General features: G+C 44.5%; 1 long non-coding RNA gene and 1 pseudogene across 1 annotated transcript in view; both read left to right on the plus strand.

The window, feature by feature from the left end:
* The window catches only part of LOC146072406 (uncharacterized), a 135,093-nt gene that overhangs the window by 29,827 nt on the left and 82,579 nt on the right, over positions 1 to 22,687 (plus strand). The window lies entirely within an intron of this gene.
* LOC146076291 (U2 spliceosomal RNA) lies at positions 9,175 to 9,311 on the plus strand (annotated as a pseudogene).

Raw genomic sequence — 22,687 nt, forward strand, 5'->3', positions numbered from 1 at the left:
CTGTGTATCGTAACAACCTCACCGGCCATTTGCAAAATCCATCTAAGCATGAATTCAATCATTACTTGTCTATTACTGGGCCCATGTATCACAAAACAACTTGCCTCTTCTTGACATGGTCCGTCTCATGAACTTGTGGCGCAACTTCATTAATCTCTGCCGTTATGTCTTCCCAAATCTTCCATCTGCGTGTGTGTGTCAGCCTCTCCGATGGACACTCAATCCAATCACGTGCTCGGGGAACCAGGATGGCAAGCTCCTGTGCTTCATATGCCTTATTTCTTGTACTTGGTTCCTCTGTTGCCCTCGTTCTCCCCTTGCCACGCCCACGCCTACTGGCACGTGTCGCTGTACTTGAAGTGCTGGCCATGGTACTATCTTGTGAAGTCCCCGGTTGTGTTCCAAATGATTCTGCTGATGGTGCATATGAGCCAGCTGCAGGTTGCCCTGCTGCAGAAGGGCCAGGTGCAGGTTGCCCTGCTGTAGAATGGTCAGGTGCAGGTTGCCCTGCTGTAGAAGGGCCAGCAGCCTCCTCATTTCCCACTGGCCGCATGTGCAGTGGCACATAGGAGGTGCTGGAGTCCATGTGGTCAAATAGTTGCTGCAGCTCCTGGTCCACCTCTGCTTGTGATCCAGACATGTTAGCAACAACATTGTCACATTCTAATACACCTTTATATACTGTTTGTGTATCCTGTTTGGCGGACATCAGCGGCAGCTGCGTTCCGTGCGCGAGCGTACGTCGCTGTTTTTTCGCGCCGCATACGTGGCGGAAATTCCATTGTGTAAAACCTGGCGAAACTTCGACATGAAATACTGGTCACCAATTCTAACATTGCATAGAATCTTCTGATACACCTGTGACTATCGCACAATACACATGCTATTTGCTAGCATGACATGACATTTGGTTCATGACTACTGTGGTATTGTGGAGTTTGATAGCAAGCTAAAAGTAGCCCAATCCCTTAGAAAATCCAGGCCACAAGTCATGCAATACTCATCACTACTGTTATAGACCACACATGTGAGAGGCCTATAAATAGTGAGTTGCTGCTAGAATCATTTGTCTCCAGATCTGGACTTGTCAGGGTCTAAGGTAAGCTCTTCCATGGTCCTTGTACATATGATATCCATTAACAATGTAAGTGTATGAATGTATGCACCATTCATAGGTGTGCGCACATTGAGTGTTAGGGGTGCACAGGCACCCCCTAATGCTGTGCCCACCCTTATGAACACCTCTGCTGCTAACAATACCAGCAAAAGACTTTTTCTTTTTAGAACTGTATTCCATTAAAATAAGCACCTATCAATCAATAATGTGCGTTTGCATTGTTAATTATACTAGACCATTGTCATATCACTACATACCTGCTTCATCCATATATGTTTATGACTGTATTTGCCTGTACTGTTACACAGAGTAATTAGAAGATTAAAACTGAAATAGGCAGATTCTGGTGTGGCTGAGATATATTGTAGCCAGTGCCAATCGATGATGGTAGACACGCCTAATTGGTGGTGTTAGACACGCCCAATAGATGGAGCTATGCACACCCCTTTGATGGTGCACCCCCTAATAAAATGTGCTGCGCACGCCTATGGCACCATTGCCTCACTGACTACAGATTGTTGGGCCAGCAAAGTCTTTGTAGCATTATTGCAACATGTCACATGTTCACTATTTCACTCACAGGTCTTAAACCTGTGTGTGTTCATCTATTGCAGGACAACATGTCCCAGCAATAGCTGAAATGTCTCATAGTACATGATGTCGGCAACAAATGCAGACACCTTTGATACTCAAGTAGTGTTTAGTAGTTCGATGTTGTAAGCATCTGTGTGTTTATGACGGTGTGTATTGAGTTCATATTATTGTTACATCATTATAGAGTCAAATGGATCTTCGCGATTTGACGGGGCGCCCATCTATTGTACGTATTGAAGGCTACAAATCTATTTGTAGTCGGATATGGCCATTATGTGCATAGGTGCATCAGTATTTATGTTCATTTCTTTATAGGTTGCTGAAGCAATGATGGCGTACATGGAAAGGAGGCTAAGGGCACTTGCGGCTCTCCCCACTCGTCGCCCAAGGAGGCCAGGACGTGCTAGAATCTATCGCACACGGGTGACTCTGTTTGCTATGCCCGATGATGAGGTACTTACTAGGTACCGGTTACCGCCACATGTCATTCTGGATCTGCTCTCGTTAATTGAGAGTGATCTGGAACCTCTACACGGGATCACGACAGCAATTCCGCCTCACACACAGCTGCTGGCGGTGTTGCATTTCTGCGCCTCAGGATCATTCCAACAAGTAGTGGCAGTACTTGCTGGAATATCTCAGCCGGCCTTCAGCCGAATCCTGAGGCGTGTGACGTCGGCCATGTTCAGGCGCAAGGGGCACTTCATGGCCATGACATTTGCCACCGAGACCCTGCGCAGAAGCCAGCAGGCCTTCCATCAAATTGCTGGCTTCCCTAATGTGATAGGGGCTGTGGATGGCACCCATGTACCATTTGTGCCTCCATCTCGAAGTGAGAAGATATATAGGAACCGCAAATTGTTCCACTCACTGAACGTGATGGTGGTATGTGGCCCATCCATGGAAATTCTCGCCTTCAACTCGAAGTTTCCCGGAAGTGCCCATGACTCTCATGTCATCCGACAAACCGGGATATGGCAAAGACTACAAGAGCTGGAAGGCCGTGATGCGTGGGTTCTGGGTGACTCCGGTTACCCATGTACGCCCTGGCTACTTACGCCGTACAGCTACCCAGCACCGGGCCCACAGGAGGCATTCAATCGGGCGCATGTTGCCACCAGGCAAGTGGTGGAGCGCTCAATTGGCCTTTTAAAGGGTCGATTTAGAGTGCTCCACCGCACTGGTGGTGACTTACAGTATGCGCCTGAAATGGTGTCGAGGATCGTGGGCCTGTGTATATTTTTCCATAACATTGCTGTGCGGCGTGAGATACCCTTTGATGAGTGGGAGGTTCCATCTGAGCCGCAAGATCCGCCCATGCGCCCATCCCGCGCCCCCGAATGCCGGAGGGGATACCAGCTGCGGGACTCTGTGGCGCAAAGATTCTTCAGGTACATTTTATCTAGTTGACCAGAACACACCAATTGTGGTAAAAATCACCCCTTCAAATAAGTACAGTGTGGTAGTTGTCAGTGTTACAAAACGACAATTATCCAGCCTGCCCTCCTAATGGCAAAGAAATAGTAGATATTTATCATATGTGCTTAGTTTTGGGGGAAGTACAATATAGGTGCTCATTATTATACTTTGTACAAGGGATCTTATTTGTTTGTTATATCTTCATTATTGTAGTTGATACTATCCCTGATGTCTGGTGAGTACATTGATTTATTCTCTAATGTGGTGGTGACTTTTTTCTGTGTTGATGTATGATTTGTTTGAGGATATATATATATATATATATATATATATATATATATATATATATATATATATGTATATATATATATATATGATATTGGAATTTATTCACATGTTTAAACATTTCAAGGAGCAGGCAGGCAGGCAGGCAGGCAGGCAGGCAGGCAGCGCTGGTGTATAATGCTGGACTCAGGATACCTGCAAGTATGTGTATGTGTCTTTTAAACATAAATGTACGCATACACATAGATGCATAGAGTAAGTAATGCTAAGTACAGCTATGCGTTGCTAAGCTATAGCACGCGTTGCTTGGCGGAGCGAGGCGTTATTGGATTTGCTAAGTGCATACACACTGTGTTTTATATATATCAGATTTATTCTTTCCCATACATCAGCACTACTGTTTTTAAGGCATGCGAATTTGTCACCATTTGTGTTGGCGCAGAGACGCTGTTCATGTAAAGATGAACAATAAAGTTATTAACACAAATAACTGTGATAAACCAATGCCAACACCTGATTGGTTGATTGATGCCATTGTTAACATGGCGGAGACACGCAGGGCAGAGCCGTTTTCGCCTGCGGAACTGAGGGCTCTGGTCTCCGTCATGGAGACAAGGCTGGGCCGTGCGGGGCCCTTTATCACTAATGGGCAGAAGCGGCGGGCCTATGCTGCGGCAGGGCGCAGGATTTTCGCCCGCACTCGGGTGCGGAGGACCATCGGGCAGCTAGAGAGGCGGTGGTCGGACCTCCGCAGGCGCCAGCCCCAGCTTTTACAGCAGATTAGGGGCGAAATAGCTGATTGTGAGTATTTTAGCTATGAAATTTCGCACTTACATCATAGCATATATAAAAAATAAAATGTGTCTCATGATAAGTGGGTGTCCATGGGTTTAAAAGTCCATAGACTGTTATGTGTGCTTCTTCCTGGTTAACATGCAGTCATGTGGCTTTTATATGTAATGACATAGCATTCATGATTCTGATGCATACAATGTGCCAGATCTAATATGTGTTCAACATTGATAAATGCCAGGGTTGTAATGATTGAACAAATTACTAACAATCACATAACAACTTAAATGTCACATTTTGGAGTCCATTAACAGTAAGGAGCTACTTTCAAGCATCGTTTGCCAACATTATCACCCTTCCATGTATGTCTTGTTATGGATTAATACATGTGCCCCAATGACCCGACATTGACCATGATTTTGTTTTCTACCACACAGCACGAGCCCGAGCACGACAGGCACGGGAACAGGCCGAGGCAGCCCTGGCCGAGGAGGAGGTCCAAGAGCGTGATGAGGAGGTGGCGGCGAGGGTGGAGGAGGAGCAAGTGGAGGAGGAGGAGGAGATGGTGGAGGAGCAAGTGGAGGAGGTGGAGGAGATGGTGGAGGAGATGGTGGAGGAGGTGGAGGAGATGGTGGAGGAGGTGGTTGAGGAGGAGGAGGTGCCTGAGGAGGTGGTGGTGGAGGAGGTGGAAGAGGAGTTGGTGGCAGAGGAGGAGGTGGAGGAGGTGTTGGTGGCGGAGGAGGAGGTGGAGGAGGTGGTGGTGGTGGAGGAGGTGGTTGTGGCGGAGGAGGAGGAGGTGGAGGAGGTGATGGTGGCGGAGGAGCTGGCGGAGGAGGTGGCTGAGGAGGCCACGGTTGCCCCGGAGTTGGACGAATCCGAGGGGGAGGAGGCGTGTGAGGCACCGGAGTCCCATCAGATCGGTATGTTTACATAATGCATCATTCATGAAGTAGTTGTACTGGTATTTGTTATGTAGCACTGGTGATGAAAAATTTTGGTACAATACTATTAATACAGAACTCAAAGTGGGTAGCTACAGATACAGGTACGGGTTAGATGGGGTGTCCAAGGCATCCCTTTCATCCAGGACACCTCTGAATTACACAGGTTTGTGGGATGGCTTGGAGCTCCATTTTGACTGCCACATAACCGTTGTAGTTAAACAGGATCCTGGAGTAAAGGGATGAGTGGATCATTTGTGGATTAAATTCACCTGCTGCAAGCCTCGATTCTGACCCATCATATAGTGGAATCTATATTGTTGTTGAATGTTATTTATAAACTATAGGATGTATGCTATAAATGGAGTATGGGCCGGCCTACCTTGGAATGGAGTCACAAGTTGCCAGTGTCCCTGGAGCCTCCTCTACCTAAACACCCCCTGTAGTTCAGATTGTTTTTTTGCCCTCACAGAATTGTAGGTTGGTTTAGACTGAATTATGATTTTGAGGATGTGTACTGTGCATTCCTGACATTTGCATAACTCCCATGCCACGAACCATCACTGAACTTAGACTGAGGAGATTGTGACAAGTTCTTATTGACGGAGGCCATGACATGCTTGTCATTGGTTAGTCATGGGTGGGTTGTGAATGAGAAGAAACACTATGACTGTTATGTCTTCTGCAGAGTAAAGGGTAGAGGGAAAAAAACACAGTATGTAGTAAATAAGTTTGCATGTATGTATATATGTGGGTGTCATATCTATTTATCTATGTGTGTCTCTATCTCTCTACATATATATATATATATATATATATATATATATACACATGTCACCTAGCATTTCTGCAATTTATGTCGCAGTATGTGAAATGTATGCATGAATATCATGACTAATTTTTGCCCCTTTGACATGCCCACAGATGACACAACACCGGCAGATGAGGGGGTTCGTGGGGCCCTCCTGCGGGCGGACCACCATTTGCGCCTATTATTAGCCGATCTCCAGGACCTGCGAGATTTACTTCTCTAATTTATTTTTTTATAGTTTTATATTTAAATGTTAATTTTTCATGCTAATAAATGGTTTATGCAAGTTCACAGTTGTTGGTTTTATTTGCACATTAAACAGTATATGTGTAGATTGTTTATAATCTTTTACACAGGGTCTAATACAAACCATTGCACTTCAATTGCTGTAAGGGTTAATGTGTGCAATGCATGTGTTAGGCATGCTTGTAAGGATATATTGGCATCTAATTGATTCCAATTCCAAATAAGCATTTTTGTATGAGGATAGGTAATTGAATAAGTGGGTCATGTGATGTATTGCAGAATAGACATAATAGTGGGTTGTTTGGCGTAAATACACCGCTTACGTGCGGTAGCACCGCTTGGCTCTCGTTCGGATGCGGTATTCCCGTGCATACTCTGTAATACTCTGTAATACCGTGCAGAATCGGAGTGTTTCTCCCGCACACGCATGGTTTGTATGTCGTCCGTAAACACGCCCTGTTCTTAAAGAGTGAGTCCGTCCGAATGCGGAGGACACGTGGGCGTTTCTACGGACGATGGCCGCACGCGGCAGAACACCGTGGCGTGCGGCCCGCACCGTAAGAATTCGGGAATATCCGCACCGATCAGAATAAGGGCCCATATATGGAACTAGACAAGCCCTTTGGGTGGGGCATGACACGCCCTCTCAATGTGGCATTGTGCAAAAAGTAGGCAAGTATAATCTACTCATTTCAATACATAGGTTTGATCTACTAATACTTTATTGCATCCTATCCACTACTAATTCTATTCACTCTTCTTACCATTTAACTTGTTTTCCATGCATTCTCTATAGATTCATATGTAGTTGTGTACTTCATTGTTATACATGCTGGAGAGGTACTGTAATAATATGTCTCATAATTGTCACTATTTTATATGGGGGAGCTGGCCACGCCTCTCAGGATTAGGCCACTCCCCCAAAAAATTTCCGGGCCCAACATACCTCTTGGCTGCCCTGCCTATGCATCATTCTATGCATGTGCTGTACTGTGCAAAAGTTTTTGGAAGTTGTGGAAAAAAAATCTGCAAAGTAAAAAGGCTTTCAAAAATAGAAGTGATAATAGTTTAGTTTTATGCATTAACAAAAATCCAAAGTAAATAAACAGAAGACAAATCTAAATCAAATCAAAATCAAATCAAAATTTGGTGTGGCCACCTTAAGCTTACTTAGAATTGATATTTTGAAGGCAAATGGTGGTCAAACCAAATATTGATTTGACTTAGATTTCTATTCTCTGTTTTTTTCCACACCAGCCTAAAATTTTTGTGTATGTTCTTATATTTGGTTGACAATAGTTGAGTGTTCATAGAGTTGCAAGCACCCTGCACGATTTACCGACAGATCTTATCCACCCCACACAGCCGATATGAACCATCTCTGTCTGAACATGAAGAGAAATCTGACACAGACTGTCCTGCCCCCAACTCTGGAGGGCAATCTGAGTATCAGTTCCTGGTTGCCATGCCACTGGGGGTCACCTAGACATCCGTATCTCTGGGGGTGACATACCCTGGAGGTGTGAGATGGAATAATCTAGTAGTGGGACCACCCTGTTTCCTTTACCAGAGCCAGATACAGTGACAAGTTTTCCAGCTGAGAACCAGACTGTCTAATTGTTTCTCCCTGTCTGTAGCCTGCCCTAGCTCAGCATTGTACAATCTCCATAACTACCACCTATCAGTTCTGCTTCCCATAAGCTTCTGTTTGCTAGTAATGTGTCTCACATCTGTGCCTTCACTTCTACTCAGTACGTGGACATCCTGTATAGTGTCCTGTCCATCATAAACTTGGCAATACCTCTATTTCCTGAAGTGGGGGAATATGAGCACCTATAAATTGGTCTATTTTGAAGGGAATGGCAGCTTGCTATAGTTAAGTAACCCACAGATCAGTAATACGTTTGTTATCACCACATCACAGGTACTGTACTCATAACACACCACCATAGATATGAGGCTTTACAGTGTTAGTAATAAATACAAGTGACATTGCCCTATTGTAGTGAAATGTCATAGATACAGCTAATAATAACAAAAGCTGCATTTTCCTAATAAAACTACATTAAAACAAACACATTTTCATTTAATGTTTGTCACATTTAATATTCATTTAAGACTCTTTTTCCCTAAAGTAGACCAAATGAAATAGACACATAAGAAATACGAATAGACTAGTTATGGCAGGTGAATTGTTCTGTTGGGTGCCATCTAATGGCCACCATCTAGTTGTGCACTGCAAAACTCTTGAATCCCCCCATAGAGGTGAGGAGCAGCTGAAAGTAACAATACATGAACTGTCTATAACATCATCATATTGTATACTTGCCTAATTTTTTAGAGTGTTTTCAAGATGATCATAGTTTGCATTATTATGCTCCACAAGTGCCATTGGGGGCTTGTCACATTATACCCAAGGGGCACGTCATTCTCCACCTATGAGCATATCTGTTGTCAAATACTTTTGTCCATATAGTGTGTGTGTGTGTGTGTGTGTGTGTGTGCGTGTATGTGTATGTGTGTGTATATGTATGTATATATATATATATATATATATATATATAGATAGATAGATAGATAGATAGAGAGAGAGAGAGAGAGAGATAACCACTAGAGACAGCATGCTGGGAGATTGATGGTCCTGCAGTCCTGCTTTTAGCAAAATATTAAAATGGTGATGCCACAAATGTGTGGAATGTCTTAACCCTTTATTAAACACACTTCATTCTTACTAGTTGGCTGTGCTCTATCTCCTTGTCAATGCGGTAGTCTTTTATACTGGCAGGTTTATATACTGTAAGTTTCCAATGTTCTAATAACCCATATTTCTGTGGTAACAGGCTTCAAGCTTACAGTCTCACTGGGCTGAGAGTTGTCTATTTCTGGTGTGTTACCAACAAGTTTACAACTCACTGCCTATTACGTCAAGAGACTTGTATGTGTTGGTGGCATACTGTATGTGTGTGCAATTCTATTCTCAGCCTTTTGGCTAAGATCAAGTGTAGTATCTGTTCTTATCAGTATGTGCGGACCAGCCCCTGGCAGAAGAATAGAGAAAGGTTGGACTGAGTAACTGCTTCAATGGGCAGAGGGTATGGGACCCCTCATGCTTGGGGCAGGGAAAAAATCTGGCTGAGTACCTTCATCCTTGCCAGATGGTGGGAGGTGTTGTTTCCGTAATTTCACTGGTAAGGGAGGGGAGAAACACTGGGCCCAATAGGTGGCTCTCTTGACGGGATTTGTAGCCCCTGAAGGATGAGACAGCGAAAGGTCCAGTCTAATATCCATTCCCAAGGAGTGGGGAAATGCTGAGAGTAAATTGCTCCCATTCCAGAGGTCCATAGCCTCTGATGGGGAGTCAGCGAAAATCTCAACCTAGTACTTTAACCTTGGGATGCGAGAAACACTGGGACTGAGTAGATTGCTCTTCCCAGGGGGCCTCAAGCCCCAAGGGAGTCAATGGAAAAGCCCAGTAAAGTATCCATTCCCATGCCAGGGGTTGGAAAACACCCTAGATGGAGTAGAGAAACACTTGGTCGGACGCTGATTGGCTGGCTTCCTGGAGTTCGAGCTTGCACTGTGCCCCCGTGGAAACTTGGGGGTGCCTGAACCCTGCACTGGTGGACCTTGGGGCTCTTCCTTTAGGTTAGCGCTGCATGTCCTCACCCTGGGCCTTTTGGCTGGGGTGTCTATACTTATTTATTTTCCCTCTCTCACGTTTGTCAATATTTCACGTTTTCTGTTTTTCGTTTGTTTGGTCACGTGTTTCTGGGCTGTGCGTACAACCCTTATGGGCTACCCACTCTGGGCCCAGCTAGGCTCTCTACTGCCCAGCACACCAGTGGATGTCCTGTGCCAGTGAACACCTTAGTACTTAACCAGTGGGGTAATTTACTCAGCAGTCATTTGATATGTATAGGGTGCAGCTGTTATGACTCTCTCTCGAGTGGAGCATACAGGTCATCGGCCGGTAACTGTATGAAGCAGTGCAGATTTTAAGTGGAAGAGTGGTTGTAGAAGGATTGGAGTAGTCGTAATAGAAAGGTCTCTCTGGAACTAAGTGAAACACATCCATTTTGCACTGTGGTGCTCTAACATACTGTAGTAGCAAGATGGCACTGTGCAGTTGTTCAGACAACTGACATCTTAGTTAAGAATTGCAACCTTCTCTACATAAGCTAGAATGGAGTAAGTGAAGTGGGAATATCCAACTTCGGTAGCGACTACACAAGAGCAGGTGCGAATAGTCATACCGCAAATGCACTCTGCGTTCTCTGCTTATCACAGGTGTGACTACTCACACACACACACACATGTTGACAGTAGACACTTCTGTAGTAAAGATCAGGACAAGTTTGTTAGTGAAGATTAATAATAGTTGCATGCTTCCACTGAGTTTGCCTCTATCTGCATTCCATACAGGGACTTGAAAAGCACTGAAAATATGGTAAAATCAGGGCAAATGTGCAAAATCAGACCCTATTACACTTCACTAAAGGAGTTAGTTTATAGCTAACAAAATCCTGTAATTCTGGAATATGTCTTTGTCAGAGGTCACATTAGTTATTAAATGGTCATAGAGCGATCACCTTGCTATTAGCTCTTCTATTATAATTAATTATGTTTTCATGCTTCAAGCTGAGTTGTTTGTTGCCAAATGACCTTTTGTTTCCAAAAATATGGAGGGAAAAAAAGGGGTTTCTTTTTTTCTTTATTAAAGCCCACCCTCAGGTAATGCAAAAGCTATGCCCTGTAATTGCCTTTAAATTTATATCTTTGATAATATGAGGAAGCGCAGCTGTACTGCGGCATTACTGTATTCATTCAAAAGCTAAACCCAAAACACATGTTATAAGAATGTCCATATTTTAAACAACTGGATTCTTTGTACGGTATTCCTAACATCATTCTTATTGACACGACTATGCTTTATATTACTCTAAAATGACTTATCATTTTTGCCTTTTTTATCATATTATTTTTTGCCTGCTTCCAATTGCACTCCATCAACCCTTAACTTATATCATTGTTTATTCCGTATTTAAAATAAAATGGTAGGGACAAAAAGAATGGGATCCTAAACCTACTTTGTTGTTGCAGAACCTTGGTAGACAGTTCTGCAATGAAGTGACTTCTGTACCTGACAACAGACAGCTCTTGCTTAGCAAGCTGATCCAGCTGTCTTAGGTTTAATGGATGCCTTTTCCAGACTGCATGTGTCAATTCTTTTCATAGGTGTTTTATAGGATTCAGGTCAGTGCTTACAGCAGGCCACTACAGAATAGCCCAATGTTTTGTTCTTCTCCATGTTTAGGTGCTTTTAGCTGTGCGTTTTAGGTCATAATCCTCTTGGAGGACCTGTGACCTGCAACTGAGAAAGACATTTTTGGTATTAGAAAATATGTTTCTCTTCAGAATACCTTGATAATCTTGACATTTCATTGTGCTGTCACAACCTGGCCAGGAGACATGTGGCCGCTGGTACTCACCCCGTCAGTGGCATCAGTCCCTGCGACCTTCTTTAGTTCTTAGAAACATATCAGAATTACAATTGTGTAGAAAAACTTCTAGAACACAACCAGCATAGCAAAATTTTCTTCAAACTATTGCTCGCTGAATTGCAGTGCAAAGAAATGTCCATTCCATTAGCAAAGGTGGTAGGGAAATGAGACATTCCATAATATGGGGCAGATGTATTAAGGCTTAACAAGAGATAAATGCAAGGATGATAAAGATAAATGTCCAGCCAATCACCTCCTAACTGCCATGTTACAGGCTGTGTTTAAAAAAAAGTCAGTAAGGAGCTGATTGGCTGGATGTTTATTTCTCCTTGGGGGGATGCTCTAACATCTGCGCCCCCTTACCGCCGCCCATCGCTGGCTACCGCAAACATAATTATTGCATATGCTCTAACATATGCGATAATTATGGCAAAGGACAGCTCTTGCATTAAGAGCTGTCCTTTGCGGTGGGAGACAGCGGGTCCCACCAGGACACAGCGGCTCCCCCCTCCCTTACCCGGCGCTGCTGCTGCGCCGGACTCTCCTCCTCCCTGCACCTGGAAGAGGATCATAGTGCAGGGAGGAGGAGGTCACAGGTGAGGTTGGGGGGTGATGAGTTGGTCACCCTAATGTAGAAACATATGACTAATTCTGGGCAGTAGTGGTCTGAATAATGTAGCATCTTCCACACGTTCCAACAATTACTGGTATAACTGTCACTTTAACCCCTTCCCGACGCAGCATGTTTTTGCCTTCCTGACAGAGGCCTTTTTTTCAAATCTGACATGTATCACTTAAGTGGGGATAACTTTTTTTTGCTTTTACTTATCCCAGTGATTTTGAGATTGTTTTCCCGTGACACATTGTACTTTAAATTATTGGTAAATTTTGGTCGATACAGTTTTTTTTTTTTTTTGTGAAAAATACCAAAATGTCGTAAAAAAATGGAACATTTTGCTATTTGCAAAATGTAAAATTTTCTGCTTGTGAGACAAATAATCATACCACTCAAAATAGTTAATAACTAACATAGACCATATCTAAACTTTATTTTTAAATCATTATTTCAACCTCCTTTAATTTTTTTGGACACTAGGAGGCAGCAGAGTCTAAATTTTACACATCACACATTAAAACGCTGTTTTTGGCTGTTCACGTTTGAACAGCCAATCGCAGCGATCGATCATGACGGGGGGCATCGCTGCCCCCCCTGGGCAATGAGGGAGGATGTCTGCTGTCAGGGACAGCAGACATCGTCCCTCTGTCACCGCGTCTGTAGACGCGGTGGCACTTTGAAGTCATGACGTACATATACGTCATGTGTCGGCAAGTACATCCCGGCCATGACGTACATGTACGTCAAATGTCGGGAAGGGGTTAAAAGACATGATAATAATAATCATTATTATTATTACTGTTGTTGTTATTATTATTATTATTATTATTATTTTGGGAGGCGAATTACAAGAGGGGAATTACAAATGTGAAATTATTTTCTTGTACTTGAGCCATATCAGTTTTATCAGCCCACAGTATGTTAGATCACTTTTCAGGAACATTTTACCCTAAAGTGTCTTCCAGACCGACCATAGGGATATGTTATAAAGAGCTATACAGACTACAGCCTTATGAGGAACACTGGAAATAATGGAACAGGAGAACCCTAAACAAGAGAAGAGGGACTGGGGAAAGGGAGGAAAAAGAGCAGTGGGTTCAGTGGGTTCTGCAGCAGAGACACATGGATAAAAACAAGAAAATTAAACAGGAGTAAACCACTTACGTAGACTGAATGACAGGAAGAAGAGAACCATCTCCTTATCCAGAAAAAAACAAGTGTTGCAGTACAGGAGCACAGGTGAACGCTAACAATGACCAACCATAGGGCTAACTGACTGTGGTATGCTTTAATGCTAAAGATTACAATAAATTAGATCTAACCAGTGAAAATGAAAACATAGGTAACAAACAGAATGCAATAATTAGTCCATTTTATAGCTGTAAGTAGCAAACTGGAACAATATCATCTAAGTTGAAGGGTTTCAGGTAGCGACAAGTGAGCTTGGGCAGGACAGATGTCTCCATTTTTAACTATTCACACTTAAGGCCCCCATACATTAGGCCGACTTGTCCTAGGGACAAGTCGGACCCAATTTACCTGCGAGCCGCCCGGCTGCTCCCCGGGAGGCTCACATACAATTTGGCACTTGATGTGCCATTTTTTACATGGGATAAATCGCATGCGATTTATCCCATGTAAAAAAAAACCCCGGGGAGCTGCAGGGCGGTGAGGAGTAGTGGGGGCGGGCAGCGGCGGTGGTGGTGGGGGCGGGCAGCGGCGGCCAGCGGTGGTGGGGGCGGGCGGCGGGTGCGGTGAGCGCTGCTGACCTGGCCGGGCAGTGTACTTACACATAGCAGCACCGGGGACGGGACGCGTAGTGGCGGCTATTAGATTTTTAAAATATTTGTCAAATGACCGGCCGCTCTCTGATTGGCCGGAGAGCTCTCAGCCAATCAGAGAGCGGCCGGTCATTTGACAAGTATTTTAAAAATATAATAGCCGCCACTGCGCTGCCCGTCCCCGCTGCTGCTATGTATGAATGGGCAGCCTGTGATTGGCTGAGCGCTCTCTCAGCCAATTGCTGACTGGCTGAGAGAGCGCTCAGCCAATCACAGGCCGCCCATTCATTGTATGGGCTTTTTTTTTTATTCCGTACTGACAGCTCCCGCCGGCTCCCCCTGCCCGGCTCTATGCCGCCTGTGTCCCCCGCAGCGCCCCCAGCCCCCCCTGCTCCCTCTACCGCCGCGCCGCCCCACTAGGTCCCAAGTCGGGTGGTCGGACGTGCAGCAGGTCCGACCACCCGACGCAGATCCGATGCGCACGGGACCGCGCATCGGATCTGAGGGGACATCAAAACTAGCCGATTTTGGTCCGATTTCGGCCAGATCCGATTGATCTGGCTGAAATCTGACCAAAATCGGCTAGTGTATGGGGGCCTTTAGACTCTTATTCAGATCTGATTGCAGTACAAATTTGTTCTCAAAATGGGCAAAACCATGTGCACTGCAGGTGGGGCAGATGTAACGTGTATATAGAGAGTTAGATTTGTGTGAGTTATTTCGTTTCATTCCTGGGCACTAAGCCTAGTCTACCCTGTTACCACAGGGATGTGTGCAGCATATTCAGGTAAGGTGTAGGGTTGTTTGCAGTGTATTGGGGGGATGTGTGTAGCATATTCAAGGGAGGGGTGTAGGTTGTGCGCAGTGTATTGAGGGTGAAGTCAGCACAGCCATGGGCACTCGTTGCAACAATGTACTAACCGCCTTGTTTTTCTTTTGTGGGGGTGGGGGGAGGTGGGTTGATTGGGACCCAAACAATACTTTATGTTTGCACATTAGCCTAATAGTAGCTAGTTTCACCACTGACTCCTTACTTATATATTTTAATATTTTAAATCTAACCATCACCTATATCCACTTATCAAATTCAAACAGTATTGTGTTTTAGTAATGTTCTTGTTTGTACCTAAACTGTGTATGTAATAAAGAAATACAAAAGATAAGCTTTCCTACAGTATTGAAGTGCATGTATGAACTGCACCATACAGAATTTCATAGGGAGTTGTTAAAACACATTAATCACTTTGTGAAAAAAAAAGATGCCAGTTAGCACAGGTCAGGTAATCTATGGGTAAGATTGAGGGAAAACATTAGTTAAAACAGACCTGATTTTATTTTTTCTGCAGACAGCTGATTTTATTCTTTCCAGATTTAGAAATAACTTCCAGGTGGTGCAACAATGCTGTACAAACAATATTTGTGATTCACATTGCCAGCAGAGGGATTTCTATCTCTCAGATGTGGCTGATGTTACTAGATTACAGAGACTAATATAATATTGTATATTGATATAGAGAAAAAAGAACAGGAAAGAACTCTGATGGGCCAACTATCATTTAAGCAAAAAAGCACTGATATTAATCAGAAAATTACAAAGGAATTATATGCTAGTATACCAAATGACTAAAATGACTAAATAAATCATGATCAACAGTATGAGATGTCAACAGGATACAATTTTGGCACTAACTTAATTTTATTAATATGTGTAATTATATTTTGCTCGTTAATCCTTATAAATTGTATACAATTTATGATTGCATATACACTTGGGACGAAATGTAATAGGTTGCGATTTTTGGACGAGTTCCAAACTCGCCAGAAATCGCACCTTTAAAAATCGCGTTTTTTGCCGCAAATTCGCATATGTAATGAGATGCGAATTAGCGGCAAAAAATGCGATTTGCCGCGATTTCGGGCGATTTTCAGTCCTGAAAATGTGCGCATTTTCAGTCATGAAAATGTGCGCATTTTCATATATGCGATTTTGGGTAAAAAAATAAAATAAAAAAAAAAACGGCGTGGGGTCCCCCCTCCAGAGCATAACCAGCCCCGGGCTGAAAGAGCTGGTCCTGGTTTCATAAAATCACAGGAACAAACAAGTTGGGGTTCCGTGCATTTTATAAAACCAGCACCAGGCTCAAGGGCCGGTCCTGGTTCCCAAAATACGGGGGACAAAATGACTAGGGGTCCCCCGTATTTCAAGAACCAGCACCGGGCCCAACCAGCCAGCAGGGTAATGCCACAGCCGGGGGGAGACTTTTTATACAAGTCCCCCCGGCCAAAGCATTCAGCCCTCTGACCGGTCAGCATGGGCAGGGGTCCTGGGGGAGTGGGGACCCCCCCAAAGAAGGGGTCCCCCCCCCTCCAGAACTTACCAGCCCATGCTGAAGCCCGGGGCTGTCCTCGATGCCCCTGGGCTGTGGGCATCGAGCTGATTAATTGTGTAAAAAAATAGAGAAAATCCTATTGTGTATTGCTGTGGAACTATGAGTCCCAGCAAGCCTGCACCACATGCAGGGACTTGGAGAACCACAAGTCCCAGCATGTGGGGCAATAAAGGGCCCGCTGGGACTAGTAGTCCCACAGTACTACAAATAGTTAAAAAAGTACACAAACACACTGACAGTACAAGTTTAATACACACCAAGCCCATTCATCCATACTCACCTATGTTGACACGAAGCTTCGGTCCCCTTGTCCAGTAGAATCCAGAGGGGAGGCTGTGGAGAGAAATCATACTCACCACAGACGTCTTCAGCGCTTCTCCGGGTGCCCAGCAGCATTCTTCCCACGGTCCGGTGTTCTGTTGACATCTGAGGCTCCGCCCCCCGACCGGGACTTAGGCCCGCCCATCAGCCAATCGTGGTCCTGGAAAACCGGCATGCCGGTTTTCCAGGACCATGATTGGCTGATGGGCGGGCCTAAGTCCCGGTCGGGGGGCGGAGCCCCAGATGTCAACAGAACACCGGAGGACGGTGATCGTGGGAAGAGTGCTGATGGTATTGCCCATTTTGAGAACATATTTGCTCTGCGATCAAGTCTGAATTAGGCCCATGGTGTAGTGATGTATTGCAGAGTATAAGGGGATGTAGTGTAGAAATGTAGTGTAGCGTTTAAGATATGTTGTGTAGTGACATATTGCAGCATGTAGGGGGTGTAGTGTAGTGATGTAGTGTAGTGATGTAGTGCAGCATATAGGGATGTAGTGTAGTGATGTAGTGCAGCATATATGGATGTAGTGTAGTGATGTAGTGCGGCATGTAGGCGGGGTGTAGTGTAGTGATGTAGTGCAGCATATAGGGGGATGTAGTGTAGTGATGTACTGCAGCATATGGGGGGATATTGTGTAGAGATTCTGTCATGAGCCACAGCAGTGGCTCATTCTGGTTACGTATTTCTGTCTGTTTGCATACCACATTTTCTGGTATATGGTTTTGGTACTGTGGAGCTGCAGCCTGACTCCTGTGTCCTCAATGTGCAGTACAGCTGCTGTATAATTAGACCATTAGCTCTGGGCCATGTGTCAGGCTGCTCACCTGTAGTGAGTTTCCTGGTTAAGGAAGCTTGTCAGTCTTAGCTATTCTGATTGGGAATGGTCCCTTTATCTCCTATGCTGCCTTTCACCAAGACAACGGTAATAGTAGATTGTAAGCTATTCAGCTAGCCTCTGGTGTCCCTGGTTTGTTTGCTCCTGTTGTTCCAGTATCTCGTAACCTGTCTGCCAGCTCCTGGAGTTCCTAAGTCCTGTGAAAACCATGAGTACCCTGCCTGGTTCAACCTTTTCTGCCAAGATTCAGATAAGTGCATTCATCCCCCTGGGACTTCTCAGAAAATCTGTGTGGAGTTTATTACTAGCATACCATTTATGTATTTATTTTGGTTTATACCTTCATGCATTGTTGCATTTGGAAGCACTGCACAGATGCATTTATCCCTGCATTAACATCTTCATATATTGTTGTATTGGTAAGTGCCGCACAGGTGTATATATTCTTTAAATAATATCTTCATGCACTGTTGCATTTGTCCCCACTGCTAGTGGGAACATGGTGCCGCTAATTAGATGAGGTCTTTGGGTCGGTAAGGGCCCTTTCTGTTATTACTGTGTACGTGGGACTGCTGGTGAAACCATTACCTGTTGGGGACAGATGTACCACTTTATGTTTCATTTTCCACTTGTTTTCCACAGAGTTTTTAGTTAGTCTTCCTCTTGTCCGCTATGGAGGTGTTGGGCACCTTGTCTCCCCTGCAAGGCCTGGTGGCAATGAAGTTGGGGCGGACATAATTCGCCCCTTAAAATGTGGCTATGATAGGTGAAGTCTTAGATCTGCAGGTGCCCATAATCTCTGGAGGGATTAACAGAGTCAGGGGTGGAGTTCCCTTCCCTAGTGTGTCTCCCAGAGTCATAACAGGTTCCCAAACTTTTTAGAATCATGGGCCCTATAGTTTCAGAATTTTATCCACGGCACCCTTAGCCCAAAAGTTTGATGATGAAAAATTAAATAAATTGTGTGTATATATCAACTTAAGGTTTAAATAAGATTTGTTTCTATTCTGTACACATATTATATGATTGGCTGCCACAAGCACTGGTTTTTCCTATTATGTTGATTGTAATTCATTTGAACTGGTCCTGGACCACCAACCTGATGCACCCTTGTAAGGGTCTCAAGGAACACCTGGGTGCCACGGCACAATTTGGGAACCACTGGTGTAGCGTATTCAGGTAAGGTGTAGGGTTGTTTTATGTATTAGGGGATGTGTGTAGCATATTCAGGAGGGGCTGTAGGGTTGTTTGCAGCGTATTGGGGGTAAAGTGAGCACAGTAATGGGCACTCATTGCAACAATGTACTAACCGCCCTTGTTTTCTTTTGTGGGGGTGGTGGGAGGTGGGTTGATTGGGACGCAAAGCATATGTGTGCACCTTGACCTAATAGTAACTAGTTCCACCACTGACTCCTTACTAATATATTTTAATATTGTAAATCTAATATCACCTATATCCACAATTCAAACAGTATTATGTTATATAATGTAAGTGTACATTATATGCCATTATAATACAGTATGTAAGCCCTAGAGTGGTTGCATTTTTAAAAAAAATTACAATGCTTTTATGCTAAACCATCTTAATCTGAAGATTTAATGGGATTGTTTTGCAACATGTTGTTAATTATGGAGCATTTAGAGCAGAATTTCATGTACTGAAAGATATTTTTTTCCATAATGGTGAATATATTTTTCTTATTGGTTTTAAGCAGTTTTTACTAACTGATAACATCACACACTATCTATCTATCTATCTATCTATCTATCTATCTATCTATCTATCTATCTATCTATCTATCTATATATCTATCTATCTATATTTCTATCTATCTATCTATCTATCTATCTATCTATCTATCTATCTATTTTTATTGAATATAAAAGCTGATTCCCATGTGTTTAATATAAGGAGTTTTAAGGACAATGATGCAGCTTTTTTGAACATTTCTCCAATGATCACCTCCATGCAGGAATTACCATAACAGTCTCCTAATACCCACACACAATACTTGAAAACAGTTGTGTAGATTCTCATTACCAGAACAGCCACTGAGGGGCCCACTGATGCAATATGGATGACATATGGCACTGCACTCAGAAAGAACCAAAAACATGACCAAGCCCAATAGCAAATACGAGAGAAATTACATATAGTATGGATGGGGAAGGCTTAACATTGATGACAATGGGCTGACGTTACAGGGCATTAATGCTTCCTACTGAAGCCGCCATTCTATTACTGCAATGATTCTCAACCTTTTTCAGTTTCGGCACATTAAACAAGACTTTAAAATTGCCAAGGCACACCATCAGACCCCCACAGGGAAAAACACATTGGCTCCCACAAGGAAAAAAAATGAACCAATTGAAACCTATATGAAAAACAATTACACTGGTTCCCACAAGTACCAAAAAATAAAAATACAAATATCACATTGGTCCCCACATAAAAAACTTGTCAATCTCATTGTCCGCCATAGAACACAAAAATAAAACACATTGACCCTCAGATGAACACAGTAAAGTCTGTGCCATGCTCATTTGCTTGCAGAACACAAGAGAGACCTTATGCCAATGCCATTAGTTTATAATGTGTAGTGCCCCATGGGGTAGAGTTAAAAATTGCCCCATGTGAACACCATATGAGACACTGCATTGCTGCTATTATGCTGTACACCCAAGCAGTTCCTCACCTAGCTCCCTGTGACTCATGTTCTCTAATCTGATTCATATCCTATGAAGTCTCCAGGCAGCTTCTTAAGCAACAAGCCCTTGAACCGGGACACCGTCACTGACATTAATGGGGCCTACACATGGGACGATTACAGTCCATTTTCTAAGCAATCTGACTAGATTGCTTAGAAAATTACCCTACATTGCTGCATGTGTAGGGGCCATAGCAATAGTGATGCTTGGCTCCATGCATCACTTAACTTATGCGATTAATATCCTCCATGTAGGATAAATCTAGCCCTGACAGATTGCTAAGCACACATCGCTGACACATCACTGTGCAGAGCTAGTATTATATCTCTCAGCACAGTCACCCAGTGTGTAGGCCACATGACATCATTGTTGTAACAGAGGAAGCAACAACAGCCACCGCCAATCAATGATGATTAGCAGATGACAAGAGGATGAGGGGCCAACAGACAGATCTCAACCTACTGACAGAGATGGGTGGTCTCATATGCCCAGGATACAGAGATAAGACCATTCAATAACAGTTGAACTGGTGGTGGCTGTAAGCTGGTGTGGTCATTTCTAGCTCTGGGGTACACTTGAGAACAGAGGAAGGCCCTAGTGTGCCATGGCACAGTGGATGGAAAATGCTGCTCTACTGACTGTGGTGAATCCATAAAACAGAAGTTCTTTTTTTTATCTCCTTTTACCTTTTCTCTCCTTTTTTTCTCCTTGAAACATAGGATAGGTCTAGTGGATTCGTTTTTTCTATAATAATAATAATAATGCATAAAGTTATATGAATGAGAATATTGTTATATACTTTTTCGATTCTATGGGTGACATTCTATGGGATGTGATAAATGCGCATTTTTTTTATCGCACCACTTCGCCCTTTTTAAAATCGCAAGATTGGGCCGTTTTTCGCATATTTAATGAGATGCGAAAAACGGCCCAAATAGTGCGAATAGGTGCGAGGTGGTGCGGTGTCTTTAGTCCTGAAAATGTGCGATTTTCATGTCTGAAAATCGCACGTTTGCAGGAAAGCGCAAATTCAAATAAAAAAAAACGAGCGCGGGGTCCCCCGCCCGAGCATAACCAGCCCCGGGCTCATTGAGCCGGTGCTGGTGACATAAAATCAGGGTCCCCGACAAATAGGGGTCCCCTTGATTTGATGAAACCAGCACCAGGCTCAAGGTCCGGCGCTGGTTCCCAAAATACGGGGGACAAAATGACTAGGGGTCCCCCGTATTTTAAGAACCAGCACCAGACCCAACCAGCCAGCAGGGTAATGCCACAGCCGGGGGACACTTATTATATAAGGTCCCGCGGCCAAAGCATTAACCCCCTGGCTGGTCAGCATGGGCAGGGGTCCTGGGGAAGTGGGGACCCCCCCAAAGAAGGGGTCCCCCCCCTCCAGGACTTACCAGCCCATGCTGAAAGTCCGGGGCTGTCCCCGATGCCCCTGGGCGGTGGGCATCGGGCTGATGTTAAGTGTAAAAAAAGAAGATAAACTATTGTTTTCTACTGTAGAACTATGAGTCCCAGCAAGCCTACCCCGCATGCTGGGACTTGGAGAACCACAAGTCCCAGCATGCTGGGCATTAAAGGGCCCGCTGGCACTTGTAGTTCTACACTACAGAAAATAGTGAAATAAAACACACTGACACCCTGAAAAATAAAAGTTTAATACACACATAACACACACACTGATACTTACCTACCTTGAGCCCGTAGGTCGGTCCCTGGATCCTGGATCCGGGCTCCGGGGCTCCAGGGCAGAAGAGTCCGGTTCCGGGGCCTTGGTCCTGGTTCCGGGGCTGGTCCGGGGTTCTGGGGCTCCTGGGCTGAAGAATACGGGGTCCAGGATCCGAAGTAGTCCACAGGGGTACCTGAGGAAGGAAATCCTACTCACCTGGTCCCCGGCGACGACATCTGCATCCTCTCCGGCAGACGCGCTGCTCCCGGCTGGTACCCGCTCTCGGACTGAAGAGGCGCAGAGATTTTCTTCTGCGCCTCTCCTCCGGATGATTCTATTGGCCGCCTAGCGGCCAATCAGGAGCCGACTTTCTTGGAATCATTCTGAGAAGAGGCACGGAAGATGAAAATCTCTGCGCCTCTTCAGTCCGAGAGCGGGTACCAGCCGGGAGCAGCGCGTCTGCCGGAGAGGATGCCGATGTCGTCGCCGGGGACCAGGTGAGTAGGATTTCCTTCCTCAGGTACCCCCTGTGGACTACTTCGGATCCTGGACCCCGTATTCTTCAGCCCAGGAGCCCCGGAACCCCGGACCAGCCCCGGAACCAGGACCAAGGCCCCGGAACCGGACTCTTCTGCCCTGGAGCCCCGGAG

Source organism: Crinia signifera, chromosome 4 (genome assembly GCF_055691185.1).
Source record: "Crinia signifera chromosome 4, ASM5569118v1, whole genome shotgun sequence".
NCBI classification, from domain to species: Eukaryota; Metazoa; Chordata; class Amphibia; order Anura; family Myobatrachidae; genus Crinia; species Crinia signifera.